The 15,647-nt window shown below is 46.1% G+C and overlaps 1 non-coding gene across 1 annotated transcript; it reads left to right on the top strand.

Moving 5' to 3' along the window:
- The first annotated feature begins 342 nt into the window (after positions 1-342).
- Positions 343-417, top strand: Trnat-ugu. Its single transcript has one exon. It is a non-coding gene; the product is annotated as a tRNA-Thr (tRNA).
- Positions 418-15,647: the final 15,230 nt, after the last annotated feature.

Below are 15,647 nucleotides of genomic sequence, written 5' to 3'. Positions count from 1 at the left end.
CCTCGATGTGGACAGCTGAAAATGTGTGCTCCGACCGGGACTCGGACCCGGGATCTCCTGCTTCCATGGCAGACGCTCTATCCATCTGAGCCACCGAGGACACAGATGAATAGCGCGACTGCAGGGACTTATCCCTTGCACGCTTCCCGTGAGACTCACAGTAGTGAATGGGCAAATGTCTATAAGGTACATTACATATGTAGAATTGTGGACAGTTCACAGTAGTGAATGGGCAAATGTCTATAAGGTACATTACATATGTAGAATTGTGGACAGTTGGGAATGTGAGTCTCACGGGAAGCGTGCAAGGGATAAGTCCCTGCAGTCGCGCCATTTATCTGTGTCCTAGGTGGCTCAGATGGATAGAGCGTCTGCCATGTAAGCAGGAGATCCCGGGTTCGAGTCCCGGTCGGGGCACACATTTTCAGCTGTCCACATCGAGGTATATCAACAACACCTGTCGGCAGCTGAGGGTTTCAGTCAGTCATCATTCATTCCAGGGAAAAGCTGCACGGTCATCAACAGTATTCTGTTCTTTCGAGAACAGTTACCGTCTTCATATATATGTTTGAAGGTGTCACTACAGAGCGACAAAAGAAAAGCGTTAGAAAAGCACTCGCAAATTGAAAGGAGACGACTTACCTTAGTCATCGTCGGTGTTATCGTCTTGTGACAGTCTGCGTGATGTACAGGCTTGTAATGCTTATTATGCCGGTTTACATTACCGCTGTTGGTGAATGGCGGCTTTTCGCGGATGATGCTGTAGTATACAGAGAAGTTGCAGCATTAGATAATTGTAGCGAAATGCAGGAAGATCTGTAGCGGATAGGCACTTGGTGCAGGGAGTGGCAACTGACCCTCAACATAGACAAATGTCATGTATTGCGATTACATAGAAAGAAGGATCCTTTATTGTATGATTATATGATAGCGGAACAAACACTGGTAGCAGTTACTTCTGTAAAATATCTGGGAGTATGCATGCGGAACGATTTGAAGTGGAATGATCATATAAAAGTAATTGTTGGTAAGGCGGGTACCAGGTTGAGATTCATTGAGAGAGTGCTTAGAAAATGTAGTCCATCAACAAAGGAGGTGGCTTACAAAACACTCGTTCGACCTATACTTGAGTATTGCTCATCAGTGTGGGATCCGTACCAGATCGGTTTGACGGAGGAGATAGAGAAGATCCAAAGAAGAGCGGCGCGTTTCGTCACAGGGTTATTTGGTAACCGTGATAGCGTTACGGAAATGTTTAATAAACTCAAGTGGCAGACTCTGCAAGAGAGGCGCTCTGCATCGCGGTGTAGCTTGCTCGCCAGGTTTCGAGAGGGTGCGTTTCTGGATGAGGTATCGAATATATTGCTTCCCCCTACTTATACCTCCCGAGGAGATCACGAATGTAAAATTAGAGAGATTAGAGCGCGCATGGAGGCTTTCAGACAGTCGTTCTTCCCGCGAACCATACGCGACTGGAACAGGAAAGGGAGGTAATGACAGTGGCACGTAAAGTGCCCTCCGCCACACACGGTTGGGTGGCTTGCGGAGTATAAATGTAGATGTAGATGTAGAATGGTACTTGAATTACGCAACGATTACGGCACCTCACCTGAACCTTTCGATACCAGCAATATTCTACTGTGTTTCTGTAAAGTAGTTAACATATTTCTGAGACAACATTCAGATATGATTTCATTAATGTAGAGGTACTTTGATACATCGATATGTTTATATTTCAATGATATTATTCTTACATGTATTCTTTCTTTTGTCACAATGATCTTTGACGTAACTCTGATTTTTGGGCGCGTAAGCGATTATTAGTTAGTTAGTTAGAGAGTCGGACCTTGAAAAAGTCAAGTCTTGGACGTCATGTTGGAAAGACGCATAACGTAGTCAGCTTACAAAATGTGAACTTTAACAGTGAGGAAGATGTTTTCAAGTATATTTTGTGTTGTGAAGTGATGTTTTGTGTGTTACGCGATACTGCAACAAAAGCAATAAAAAGAAAGTGTAACTTAAATTCGGAGTGCTGATTATTTTTTTCATCACCATTGTGCTAACTTTCAAAGGTTTAATCTTCAAGAATGGTTTGTGAAACACATCTATAAAATGTTTGAATATAGCAGAATAAAACCTAGGCCTCTTTGCATCCGATCTTGTAATCATCACCACCTAGATTTTCGACGATTGAGCCATGATTTTACTACGAGACCAGAGTGGGAAACATGAAAAGATGAGTGCTTAGTTTATTCATTATTACATGAAATGACATTATTAACTGTGCTCTAATGACACCTGCCACATAATAGCTTTGTTGTTGCCCGAAAATGCAGTGTTTAGCAGCGTGAGCAACACCACAATCATTATTATGTTTTGACCTTTGTTGTGGTAGGGTTGTTAGAAGCTGCTGGGACAATTCCTTTTTTCCCGTACCTAGGGTAAACTCTGCCAATATCGCGTAGGAATATCGGCAGAGTGTCGCATGCGTCGACTTTCCCCTGTAAACGCAAGTTGTGAAAGTATAGGTACTGGAACAAGTACAGTTCGTTCCTCTGTCCTGGACGTCTTTCTCTTTTTATGGTAGACTTCACAGACTTCTACAGGCGTTCTATGTTCTGGGTATGGACACTGGCATCATCTGGTGTGGCCGAGCGATTCTAGGCGCTACAGTCTGAAACCGCGCGAACGCTGCGGTCGCAGGTTCGAATCATGCCACGGGCATGGATGTGTGTGATGTCCTTAGGTTAGTTAGGTTTAAGTAGTTCTACGTTCTAGGGGACTGATGACCTCAGATGTTAAGTCCCATAGTGCTCAGAGCCATTTGAACCATTTGAACTGGCGTCATCTGAAGAGACAAACTCGACAGAGTGGTTCACGAATTCGTGCTCGAACCCTTCAGCTTTGAGAGTCTGGTACGACTGAACCCCGTCGGTGATGACTTTTGTTCCAGGCAGTATGAAATGTTTTGTGGGACCGACTAAAGTCACCTTGTCTCGCACAATACTCTGACAACGAAACACTTGCGTGACACCCTTTCTACCCCACCTAAAACCGAAATATGATCTACTTCACTTTCAGAAGGTCGTCCTCTCTGATTCTTTCGTCTAGCAATGTGAGACTCCCCTACCTTCACTATTTTATTCGGTCCACCAATTGGCACACTGCCCTTTGTCACCATTACGTAGCACACTTCTCGGCGAAACCCGAAATAATCACAGACGGTATTCGCCGATAGCTCAGTTTCTGATGCTGTGGCTTGCAGAGTATAATCTCGAATCCAGTACGACACAAGAATTACGCTCGTCTCAATCGATGATTTAGAGGACTCGAACCACGTATTTTTCCTGATGCTGGTTCGCTTTCCACAAAGACCGCATTGAAATTGCAACGGAATCTCAGTGTCCACACTCCTCTTACGCAGTTTCACAGACTTCGCAGCACCACAGTCAACACAGTCTCTCCTTTCGTCTACCGGCAGAAGTCCATTATTTCCGGCAAAAAGTCAAACATTTGTCTACTCTGAATATGCATGAAATTAGAGTTTTCCATGTGAGGCAATGCGCAGAAGAAACTTGAGGAGCAGCACACATTACATTCGCTATGGAGAGAATCTGTGACGATTTCCCAATGGCATCACAAACAATTATGGTGGCAACGTAATGTAATCAAACTGAAGAAACAACGCAAAAGTGATAAAAATGATGATCACAAGAAATTTATCATAACGCGCGACACGAGACTTCCATAATCGATTTACTATCGCATCTTCGATATGTATCGTTTGCAGCCCTCCAACTTCGATAGGCAACCATTCTCACACCAGTCTAACCTGACTTTTAAAAGCGCTCAAAATACCCGGTTTCTGAAATACTCGCTTTTCGGTTTTTTATTCCTAGTATTTCCCCTAATAAACGTAAGAATCGAATAAAGATTGAAATTTTTTTAACCCAGTTACTTTGAAGATACATAGAATGAAAACGTTAAATTAAGTAGGCAATATAAGTAAACTTAGTCCATCGTTCGCTGATTTTCTCAAAAATGTCATAAATGGTTGATTACTAAAAAAAAACTCCAGTATTCTCTCTAATTTTTTTGAAACTCTGCTCAAAAATCACGTTGCAGTAGGGGACCATACTATTGGGCATTACGAATTATCAGCGCTAATGGGTGAAAATGGAGATTGAAGGACTCTACTTCTCGTGTTACACTACTGGCCCTTAAAATTGATACACCACGAAGATGACGTGCTACATACGCGAAATTTAACCGACTGGAAGAAGATGCTGTAATATGCAAGTGATTAGCTTTTCAGAGCATTCACACAAGGTTGGTGCCGGTGGCGACACCTACAACGTGCTGACGTGAGGAAAGTTTCCAACCGATTTCTCATACACAAACAGCAGTTGACCGGCGTTGCCTGGTGAAACGTTGTTGTGATGCCTCGTGCAAGGAGGAGGAATGCGTACCATCACGTTTCCCACTTTGATAAAGGTCGGATTGTAGCCCGTCGCGATTGCGGTTTATCGTATCGCGACATTGCTGCTCGCGTTGGTCGAGATCCAATGACTGTTAGCAGAATACGGAATCGGTGGGTTCAGTAGGGTAATACGGAACGCCGTGCTGGATCCCAACGGCCTCGTATCACTAGCAGTCGAGATGACAGGCATTTATCCACATGGCTGTAACGGATCGTGCAGCCACCTATCGATCCCTGAGTCAACAGATGGGGACGTTCGCAAGACAACAACCATCTGCAAGAACAGTTCGACGACGTTTGCAGTAGCTTGAACTATCAGCTCGGAGACCGTGGCTGCGGTTACCCTTGACGCTGCATCACAGACAGGAGCGTCTGCGATGCGATGGTGTACTCAACGACGAACCTGAGAGCACGAATAGCAAAACGTCATTTTTTCGGATGAATCCAGGTTCTGTGTACAGCATCACGATGGTCGCATCCGTGTTTGACGACATAGCGGTGAACGCACATTGGAAGCGTGTATTCGTCATCGCCATACTGGCGTATCACCCGGCGTGATGGTATGGGGTGCCACTGGTTTCACGTCTCGAAACTTGTCTCGCTTGAAGGAGGAAACCAGATGGCGTTATGGTTGGCCCGCTAGATGGCGCTGCCATAGATCAAACAGATATCAACCGCGTTTGTAAAAAATTGGAACCCCCATTTTATTACATATTCGTGTAGTACGTAATGAAATATGAATGTTTTAGTTGGACCACTTTTTTCGCTTTGTGATAGATGGCGCTGTAATAGTCACAAACATATGGCTCACAATTTTAGACGAACGGCTGGTAATAGGTAGGTTTTTTAAATTAAAATACAGTTCGAGGGACGTTTATTTCGGTTGCTCCAATGTGTTACACGTACCTTTGTGAACTCAATGCATTTGGCAACACGTGTAACGACATTCCCCTCAATAGCGAGTAGTTCGCCTTCCGCAATGTTCGCACATGCATTGACAATGCGCTGACGCATGTTGTCAGGCGTTGTCGGTGGATCAGGATAGCAAATATCCTTCAACTTTTCCCACAGAAAGAAATCCGGAGACGTCAGATCCGGTGAACGTGCGGGTCATGGTATGGTGCTTCGACGACCAATCCACTTGTCATGAAACATGCTATTCAATACCACTTCAACCGCACGCGAGCTATGTACCGGACATCCATCATGTTCGAAGTACATCGCCATTCTGTCATGCAGTGAAACATCTGATAGGAAACATCGGTGCGTAGGAAATCAGCATACATTGTGTGGTGTCACCGCCAGACACCACACTTGCTAGGTGGTAGCCTTTAAATCGGCCGCGGTCCGTTAGTATACGTCGGAACCGCGTGTCGCCACTATCAGTGATTGCAGACCGAGCGCCGCAACACGGCAGGTCTAAAGAGACTTCCTAGCACTCGCCCCAGTTGTACAACCGACTTTGCTAGCGATGGTTCACTGACAAAATACGACCTCATTTGCCGAGCCGATAGTTAGCATAGCCTTCAGCTACGTCATTTGCTACGCCCTAGCAAGGCGCCATTACCAGTTACTATTGATACTATGAATCATGTAACGTCAATAGCGGCGTTCACCATTAATGGATTAAAGTTAAGTATTCCACCAGCTACGTCCGTTTTTCTAAATTCTAATTTCCTTGTCCTGTTCCAGACCTCACGCCAGCCTGCGTGAGCTAAAACGCGTGCCTTTCGGCTTCCTCTAGTAACACGGTGTTGGCTCTCCTGCCAATCACAACACATTGCACCATTTAGACTGCCATCGATAAAATGGGGGCCAATGATCCTTCCTTCCATAATGCCGCACGATACATTAACCCGCCAAGGTTGCTCATATTCCACTTGTCGCAGCCATCGTGGATTTTCCGTTGCCCATTAGTGCATATTATGCCGTTTTACGTTACCGCTGTTGGTAAATTTCGTCGCTAAATAGAACGTGTACAAGAAATCTGTCATCGTCCCATAACTTCTCTTGTGCCCAGTGGCAGAACTGTTCACGATGTTCAACGTCGTCGCCGTGCAATTCCTGGTGCATAGAAATATGGTACGAGCGCAATCGATGTTGCTGTAGCATTCTCAACACCGACGTTTTCGAGATTCCCGATTCTCGCGCAGTTTGTCTGCTACTGATGTGCGTATTAGTCTCGACGGCAGCTACAACACCTACTTGGGCATCATCATTTGTTGCAGGCCGTGGTTGACGTTTCACATGTGGCTGAATACTTCCTGTTTCCTTAAATAACGTAACTATCCGGACACTTAGATGATGCCGTCCAGGATACCGAGCAGCACACATAGCACACGCCCGTTGGGCATTTTGATCACAGTAGCCATACATCAACACGATATCGACCTTTTGCGCAATTGGTAAACGGTCCATTTTTTACACGGGTAATGTGTCACGAAGCAAATACCGTCCGCACGATACCCTCCATCTGTCCCATGCTTCCTTCAACGACAATTGAATCTACTGATCGACTTATGTAATACGTGAACACTTCAAGTAAATACACAGAAAAGCCACGTAACCAACACTGGTCTACCCACTGGCTTTTCCGTCGTTCAGATGTCCACCTCAACACTGACGACCAACCAGCCCCCCCCCCCCCCCCCCCCGACTAACACAGTAAAGTATCTGGGACTGTCTCTTGACACAAAACTAGCGTGGAATGCATTCCTCCTTAGCATCAAAAACATAGCGCAATACCGACTAAAATTACTAAAAACTACCAGAAGGTTGCACCTGAGGTCTACCTTACTCTGCTACCACCCTAAACTATAAAAGAAGATTTTGCTGAATGGGGAAAGCCTTAAGGAAACCATCCCTGAGAGTATAATGGGTATAAAAGGTCACATGGATGCGTGCTCAGAAATGAATGATACCTGTGCTACATGGTATTTATTAATTCATCATACCTGTAGCATTTAACTCGGACCTGCCAGGTTAGCCGAGAGCACTAATGCGCTGCTTCCTGGACTCGGGTAGGCGAGCCGTCCCCAGATCGGATCCACCCGGCGTATTAACGACGTGGGCCTGTGCCGGCCATCCTGGATGTGGTTTTTAGGCGGTTTTCCACGTCCCATTAGGTGAATGCTGGGCTGGTCCCCACATTCCGCCTCAGTTACGCGACTCACAGACATTTGTCAACGTTCACACTATTTCACGGTTTACAGTAGACGCATAATTCTGGGGTACACTGATTCCATCCCGAGGGGTATGGGATGGCGGCAGGAAGGGCATCTGGGCACCCCTTTACATTAATCTTCATATCCGCATCCACCCCTGAGGATGACACGGCGGTCGGATGGTCCGGGTAGGCCACTCGTGGCCTGAAGACGGAGTGCAAGTCCGTTGTAACCACGCCGACCCTGCGAAACCTGTGGGACAAAGGAGCAAGCGAAAGAAGACCTGTATCGTATAACTCGGGGAACGATATGCTGCTGTGAAACAACCGTTAGAAAAGGTGTTTAAAGTGGCGCCCACGGACCTCCTATCATAGGTCAACACCACGCAGCAGTAACTGGCGCATGTGTTCAAATGTGCCGCCTTGCAAACGGATGGCGTCACAGCCAGTATGAATGCGTTACTGAAGTTTCTTCACATTCAGGATGTACTCCACATGCAAGATTTCTTCCAGGTGCCCCCAAAGGGAAGGATGTCCTCCAACTAAACGGATTATGTGGCTAGACGGCCTTGTCTGATCCGTCACCTGGGGCTGGTCTTGTCGAGATGCCTCCGCACGGAAATGCGGAAGTGAGCTGCAGCACCGTCATGCAGTAGCCACATTACCCTGCGAACCACAAGCGGTTTGCCTTCCAGCAGGGAAGGCAGTGTCGCCCGCAGGAAATGCAGTTACTCTCGCCTGTGAGGCGTTGTGGAAGAATGACTGGTCCCACGAAATAGTCACCAATATTCCCTGCCCACGCATTGACGCTGAACCAGAGCTGACAATTCGCTGACATCATACAACAGGGGATTTTCTGTAGCCAACTTGTGGATGCTGTGCAGATCGACGGTACAGGCAGTTATAGAAGTAGTCACATCTGTGAATAGGATGGACGACAGAAATCCAAGAGCTGTGATGGTCCATACGTCACCACTGAGAGAAGTTCGTAGGTAATAAGGCCTGAATGTTACAGATCATACGGACTGTGGGAGCTGTAGTGGAGAATGTTTCACACCGTCGAATGGCTTACCCCACGAAGGCGGGCTACTTGCCTGATGCTGATACCAGGGTCATATTCTATAGCGTTCAGCACCTTTATACGTACTGGGCGCATGCACTTTTGATGGTTACCAATTCACATGAACGAATCTGTCTCACACAAGCGACGAAACACTGTTGTGAACAGTTTACGGTGATGATACCTTTTCCAGCACAATCGTGCTGGGCCGAGACGTCTAGGGCGCTGCAGTCATGGACTGTGCGGCTGGTACCGGCGGAGGTTCGAGTCCTCCCTCGGGCATGTGTGTGTGTGTTTGTCCTTAGGATAATCTACGTTATGCAGTGTGTAAGCTTAGGGACTGACGACCTTAGCAGTTCAGTCCCATAAGATTTCACACACATTTGAACATTTTTTTGAACAATCGTGCTGGCACCCACTCGTTACCATTTGCCTGTCCAAATGCTAGGACTTCATCAAGCGGTTTGTGGCTCGTAAAACGTCACAGGATTGGGATTCTTGACGGATTGTATCAAACCATTCAGTAAGCTGATGAAATACTGGGCTACTGTCTGTCAGCGCTGCACTGCACCGCACGTGTCCTCCCCAGAGAGAATCGTCAACAACTGTGATCCACAAAGCTCCTTCAGTGTGGAGCTAAAACACTACGACAGACAGTAAATTTCCGCTTGCTTGGTGCATTCTCACATGTTCTTACAATCAATGAAACCTACAGTGTCGGAACTGTTGTGAGCGTGGGGTGGATCTGAGATTCTGTTGCCGGCTGGGGTGGCCGAGCGGTTCTAGGCGCTGCAGTCTGGAACCGCGTGACCGCTGCAGTCGCAGGTTCGAATCCTGCCTCGGGCATGGATGTGTGTGATGTCCTTAGGTTAGTTAGGTTTCAGTAGTTCTAAGTTCTAGGGGACTGATGACCTCAGAAGTTAAGTCTCATAGTGCTCAGAGCCATTTGAACCATTTGAGATTCTGTTATTCTGCGCAACGGATTAATCTGAGATGTACCCTTTATCCTGTGGCTCCTGCAAGATGCAATTTCCACCCCCCACACTACTCCAGAAGTCAGACAGACGCTCCTAACGTTCTAAAGAGAAATGCCTGAAAAACTTTCAGCAATAAATATCTTCTGGAGTCGTCCGGTGTAAGGAAATGACACAAAATTTCACAAAATTTCTTACGTATCTAGTGGGATACTTGGGTACTGGAGTAGTGCTAGTTAGTGTAAGAAAAACACGAAACTAACGAAAGCTATTATTTATTTTGCAAAAATTCTGAGAAATCACAATGGCACTTTCAGTTATGAATTGAACAGGTTATATCCTGGTTCTTTTTGGAATGTGAAGTTACTTCTCAAGGATAGGATTCGCTAATGAAATTTATATACAAAGTTTAAGATGGTTGTTGACTTGGCAGAATGGCTGAGAGGTACGCCCACTCAACTTGAATAATTATCCTTTAGAATGTTGCTAGGTAAGGTCGAAAATGTCACGTGTGAAATGCAGTGAGTGAAGTGTACTGTTGTGGAGGAAATATGGGGCTCACAATAGCTGTAGTGCACAATACTGTAAGCTGCGATGACTGCTGTCTGCGCCGCTCACTGCTGACAAATAAGATAACTCTCGTTCTATTTGGATTGACCTTTGCCAATAAAACACTCCCTACCCCTTGATCAAGTCAAGGATTCCTATTCGCTCCTAGTCTAACTATTGCTGTGGTACACCGGTCAGGTAACCAGTCCACCGCGATGCCACTCAAAAATTCGCTCGCAGGCGTTCAACTATAACTCTGTCCGTTCACACCACACCATAAGTGTGTCGGCCAACACAGTGCACAACGCTTAATCGCAAGGACTCAATATAGAGAGTGGCACTTCGATTTGCTCTTGACAGAGGTGCTCTCCCAGTGAAGTACTGAGGAGAGACTTGTTCCTCGTTCTGAGAGCGACAAAGAAACAGTGACGCTCCATGCCAGATGTGAAGGGGTATATCTTTCGGTCTTTTCCATTACTCCTTCAGGTCAAGACGTCAGAAATATCGTCTGCCAATCAGCATTGCTCTCCTAAAACGGGAGAATCACGTTTCGTTTAGGGCGACCAATCCGCAAATCTGTAGTATCGGCGTTTGGCGTTTGGTGTCTCCCTGTGAAAATCTCTGAAACTGTGTGCTATGTGTAAAGAATGCGTAAATGTAGCGGAATTTGCTTTTGAGCCGAACACGGGGCCGTTCCTCCATTCCCTCAGGCGAACGCTGTCTGCTCCATGGGCGTCCACCGGCCGACGTAGATGGGTTGGAACTGGCCTCCTGGCGAGCGGTTGCCTCTCTCGAACTAAAAGCTCTTGTGACCGTCGTGTCTGTAATGTATGTATGTACGCCAGCCTCGAGTATTTCAACCACAGTGCGCACTTGCGATTTATTAGTTATTTGCATATCGTTTACATGAATTCATACAACACTGACTTTATCTTATCGAGTCTGAGTTCGAATGAAGCGTCTTGATGTGCGGAATATGACTGTGGGGGCGGAATATGTAAGCAATGAAGGTCAGGAGACCACGACGTCTTAGACTGTTTTATCTCCACCTTGAAATGAGTGTACCTCAATTGGAACGTCTTTCTGACTGTATAGCGCATTACATTTCCTACTACCTGTTCTCTCAGTGATCGTTTCCGCCATTCAAGAATAAAAAGAAGAACAAGAAGACTAGCAGGGGAAAAGAGACGATGGCTACTACTATCAAAACACAGGCCTCAATGAATTTCTCAACATGTACGAGGGCTGTTCTTTTATTAAGGTCCGATCGCTCGTGGGATGGAAACCACCTTGAAAATCCGATGAAGCTTAGCACAGATGTTTTGAGCAGTGTCTCTACTATGCCATCAGTCGTGGTATGTCGCTCTTTCCAGTTCTGAACGCACAATGAAGGCACGTTGATGACTTGGATCAGCGTCAAACACTGCCACAGGGCACCTACGAGAGGCGCGGATTCTGGGATTTGACAGATGTGTTGGGCAGTGTCTCTACTCTGCCTCGACCACGGCACGTCGCTCATTTCAGTTCTGAACGCACATTGAACACATAAACGTGCCTAGAATACAGCGTCACACGCCAAGTATAATTGCCGGCTGAGAGATTTTTCCTGATTTCATGCAACCCACATAAGGTGACGGTCAGGCACTTTTTCTTCATGACAGTTCTCGGTTGCACACTGCATGGACCATTGCTCCTGAGGCGTTTTCAACGGGAAGTGATTGATCACCCACCGCCGAGTCCGGACTTGGTTCTCTCTGAGTTTCCTATCTGCTCACATGAACCACTGGCTATGAAGAGAACATTTTGGGACAGACAACGAGTGTAAAGAATTGAGAGAGAGCGCAGATGACTGCCTTCTGCGTGGAGGGTATTAGGACGTTGGTACAACGCTACGATATTTGACTGCCTTAACTCAGGATAGAGGGAAGACAGAGGGTTTGAGGACAGTCTGTGATTTCCGAGCGGTGATGATCAAATGCAGACAAACAAATTCTTACTGAAGGCAGGTCGATGACGGACCTGCGCCAAACACTACCACAGGGCGCCTACGAGAGGCGCGGATTCTAGGATTCGACAGCATGCTCGCAGCAGGAGACTGACGGAATTCAGGGGTCTGATAACACTATTTATTAGCGATGAGACTAACTACCACACTGAAGGCTAATTCTAAACACTGGGAAAAGCAAAGGCGGCAATTTGTTGCACAACGGAAGTCAGTGTCTGAATCCACGGGGGTGGGCGCTAACAGACTTAGCGAACACTGGTGGCACATTAACCTGAGAGCAGCATTCAAAATCAGAAAAGCAGACACGTAGGACCTTCCCGAGGCTGGCCACGAACGACACGGAGTCGGTGCTGCAACGATCTGACTTTGAACTGCTTTGCATACAAAAACATTGGTTTTTGAAGGATCGTGGCGGCGCACTGTTTCTCCTTTGAAGTCGTCCCACGAATCCACCAGCACTTAAGAAGCTTCGGCCAATCTGGCGAGTCATTCTAGACTTTCAGGGCGCCCCTGGCCAATCGCATTTAGATTCCTCACATTGTCCTGCTCGGTAGGTAGGAATACTGCTGGAGTTTCCGTTAACAAACTCGAAGTTTGGTAGCAAAGTCGCTGCCGTTCCTATTATGGCCAGTGACAACAATGTTTTACATCACTTGGGCCCGCCCTAAGTTCTTTTGTGAGTGGGGGCTGCTGAAGTGGTGTACACCCACTAAAGTTACCGTTCTCAGGAGCGAGTATCAAGCTTGCTGCCTCTGCTAAGACGTACCTTTTCGTGGGGATCTTCTGTGACGCCTTACAACAACGTCTAGGTGGTGGATGGAGTTACCTGTTAATTCTCTGACGTGAAACGTCTGCCCTTGGACACCTGCTTGGAGCGTCTGCAATATGCAGGGCTCTAGTGTTACTATTTACCTCCGGAAACCTAAACGCTACCACTCCTGCCTACTCTCATTCTGCCTGCTCTCCTTCTCCCTGCTCTCTGCAATGAATCTCTCAATCCCTATGTTGGAGTACCCTTCATGGCTCCCAACAGCCTTGAGCGTACAACGTACAAGTCTTTAAGTCGTCAGTATGTGATAACACCTTGAGAGCGAAGTTGCAAAAGCCCAATAATGCTAATGTCTTTCGACGCCCGACTTATTGTCTACCATGCAACCACAATATTGGCTGCTCACGGCAAGAGGGGTGCACAGCATGAGGTTATGGAGAGAATTTGAATCGCTTAGTCGACGGTAACTCACAACAGTGTTACAGTGGTAGACGTGTTCATACAAAGCAGAGCAATAGCAACGATACACAAAGCAAACATTGCATTATCTCTACAACCACAGTTGCCGAAGTAGACATTTCGTGAGAAAGGAACTCAAGGGATTTCGCAGAGTGAGATGGCCTTGGGCAAGTACAGAAAGGGCAACAGCCTCAACGGGTGCAGGGCAAAGTCAGGACATCCGGGGACCAAGCAGCAATCGATATTGTAATTGTAAACTGTCGAAGCTGCGTTGGTAAAGTACCGGAACTTCAAGCGCTGATAGAAAGCACCGAAGCTGAAATCGTTATAGGTACAGAAAGCTGGCTGATGCCAGAGATAAATTCTGCCGAAATTTTTACAAAGGTACAGACGGTGTTTAGAAATGATAGATTGCATGCAACAGGTGGTGGAGTGTTCGTCGCTGTTAGTAGTAGTTTATCCTGTAGTGAAGTAGAAGTGGATAGTTCCTGTGAATTATTATGGGTGGAGGTTACACTCAACAACCGAGCTAGGTTAATAATAGGCTCCTTTTACCGACCTCCCGACTCAGCAGCATTAGTGGCAGAGCAACTGAGAGAAAATTTGGAATACATTTCACATAAATTTTCTCAGTATGTTATAGTCTTAGGTGGAAATTTCAATTTACCAGATATAGACTGGGACACTCAGATGTTTAGGACGGGTGGTAGGGACAGAGCATCGAGTGACATTATACTGAGTGCACTATCCGAAAATTACCTCGAGCAACTAAACAGAGAACCGACTCGTGGAGATAATATCTTGGACCTACTGATAACAAACAGACCCGAACTTTCGACTCTGTATGTACAGAACAGGGAATCAGTGATCATAAGGCCGTTGCAGCATCCCTGAATATTGAAGTTAGTAGGAATATAAAAAAAGGGAGGAAGGTTTATTTGTTTAGCAAGAGTAATAGAAGGCAGATTTCAGACTACCTAACAGATCAAAACGAAAATTTCTGTTCTGACACTGACAATGTTGAGTGTTTATGGAAAAAGTTCAAGACAATCGTAAAATGCGTTTTAGACAGGTACATGCCGAGTAAAACTGTGAGGGACGGGAAAAACCCACCGTGGTACGACAACAAAGTTAGGAAACTACTGCGAAAGCAAAGAGAGCTTCACTCTAAGTTTAAACGCAGCCAAAACCTCTCAGACAAACAGAAGCTAAACGATGTCAAAGTTAGCGTAAGGAGGGCCATGCGTGAAGCGTTCAGTGAATTCGAAATTAAAATTCTATGTACCGACTTGACAGAAAATCCTTGGAAGTTTTTGTCTTACGTTAAATCAGTAAGTGGCTCGAAACAGCATATCCAGACAGTCCGGGATGATGATGGCATTGAAACAGAGGATGACACGCGTAAAGCTGAAATACTAACCACCTTTTTCCAAAGCTGTTTCGCAGAGGAAGACCGCACTGCAGTTCCTTCTCTAAACCCTCGCACAAACGAAAAAATGGCTGACTTCGAAATAAGTGTCCAAGGAATAGAAAAGCAACTGGAATCACTCAACAGAGGAAAGTCCACTGGACCTGACGGGATACCAATTCGATTCTACACAGAGTACGCGAAAGAACTTGCCTCCCTTCTAACAGCCGTGTACCGCAAGTCTCTAGAGGAACGGAAGGTTCCAAATGATTGGAAAAGAGCACAGGTAGTCCCGGTCTTCAAGAAGGGTCGTCGAGCACATGCGCAAAACTATAGACCTATATCTCTGACGTCGATCTATTGTAGAATTTTAGAACATGTTTTTTGCTCGCGTATCATGTCGTTTTTGGAAACCCGGAATCTACTCTGTAGGAATCAACATGGATTCCGGAAACAGCGAGCGTGTGAGACCCAACTCGCTTTATTTGTTCATGAGACCCAGAAAATATTAGATACAGGCTCCCAGGTAGATGCTATTTTCCTTAAATTCCGGAAAGCGTTCGATACAGTTCCGCACCGTCGCCTGATAAACAAAGTAAGAGCCGACGGAATATCAGACCGGCTGTGTGGCTGGAATGAAGAGCTTTTAGCAAACAGAACACAGCATGTCGTTATCAATGGAGAGACGTCTACAGACGTTAAAGTAACCTCTGGCGTGCCACAGGGGAGTGTTATGGGACCATTGCTTTTCACAATATATATAAATGACCTAGTAGATAG

Source organism: Schistocerca piceifrons, chromosome 4, assembly GCF_021461385.2.
Source record: "Schistocerca piceifrons isolate TAMUIC-IGC-003096 chromosome 4, iqSchPice1.1, whole genome shotgun sequence".
Taxonomy (NCBI): domain Eukaryota; kingdom Metazoa; phylum Arthropoda; class Insecta; order Orthoptera; family Acrididae; genus Schistocerca; species Schistocerca piceifrons.
The sequence above is the reverse complement of the archived record's forward strand: the minus strand, read 5'-3'. Positions and strand labels throughout refer to the sequence as shown.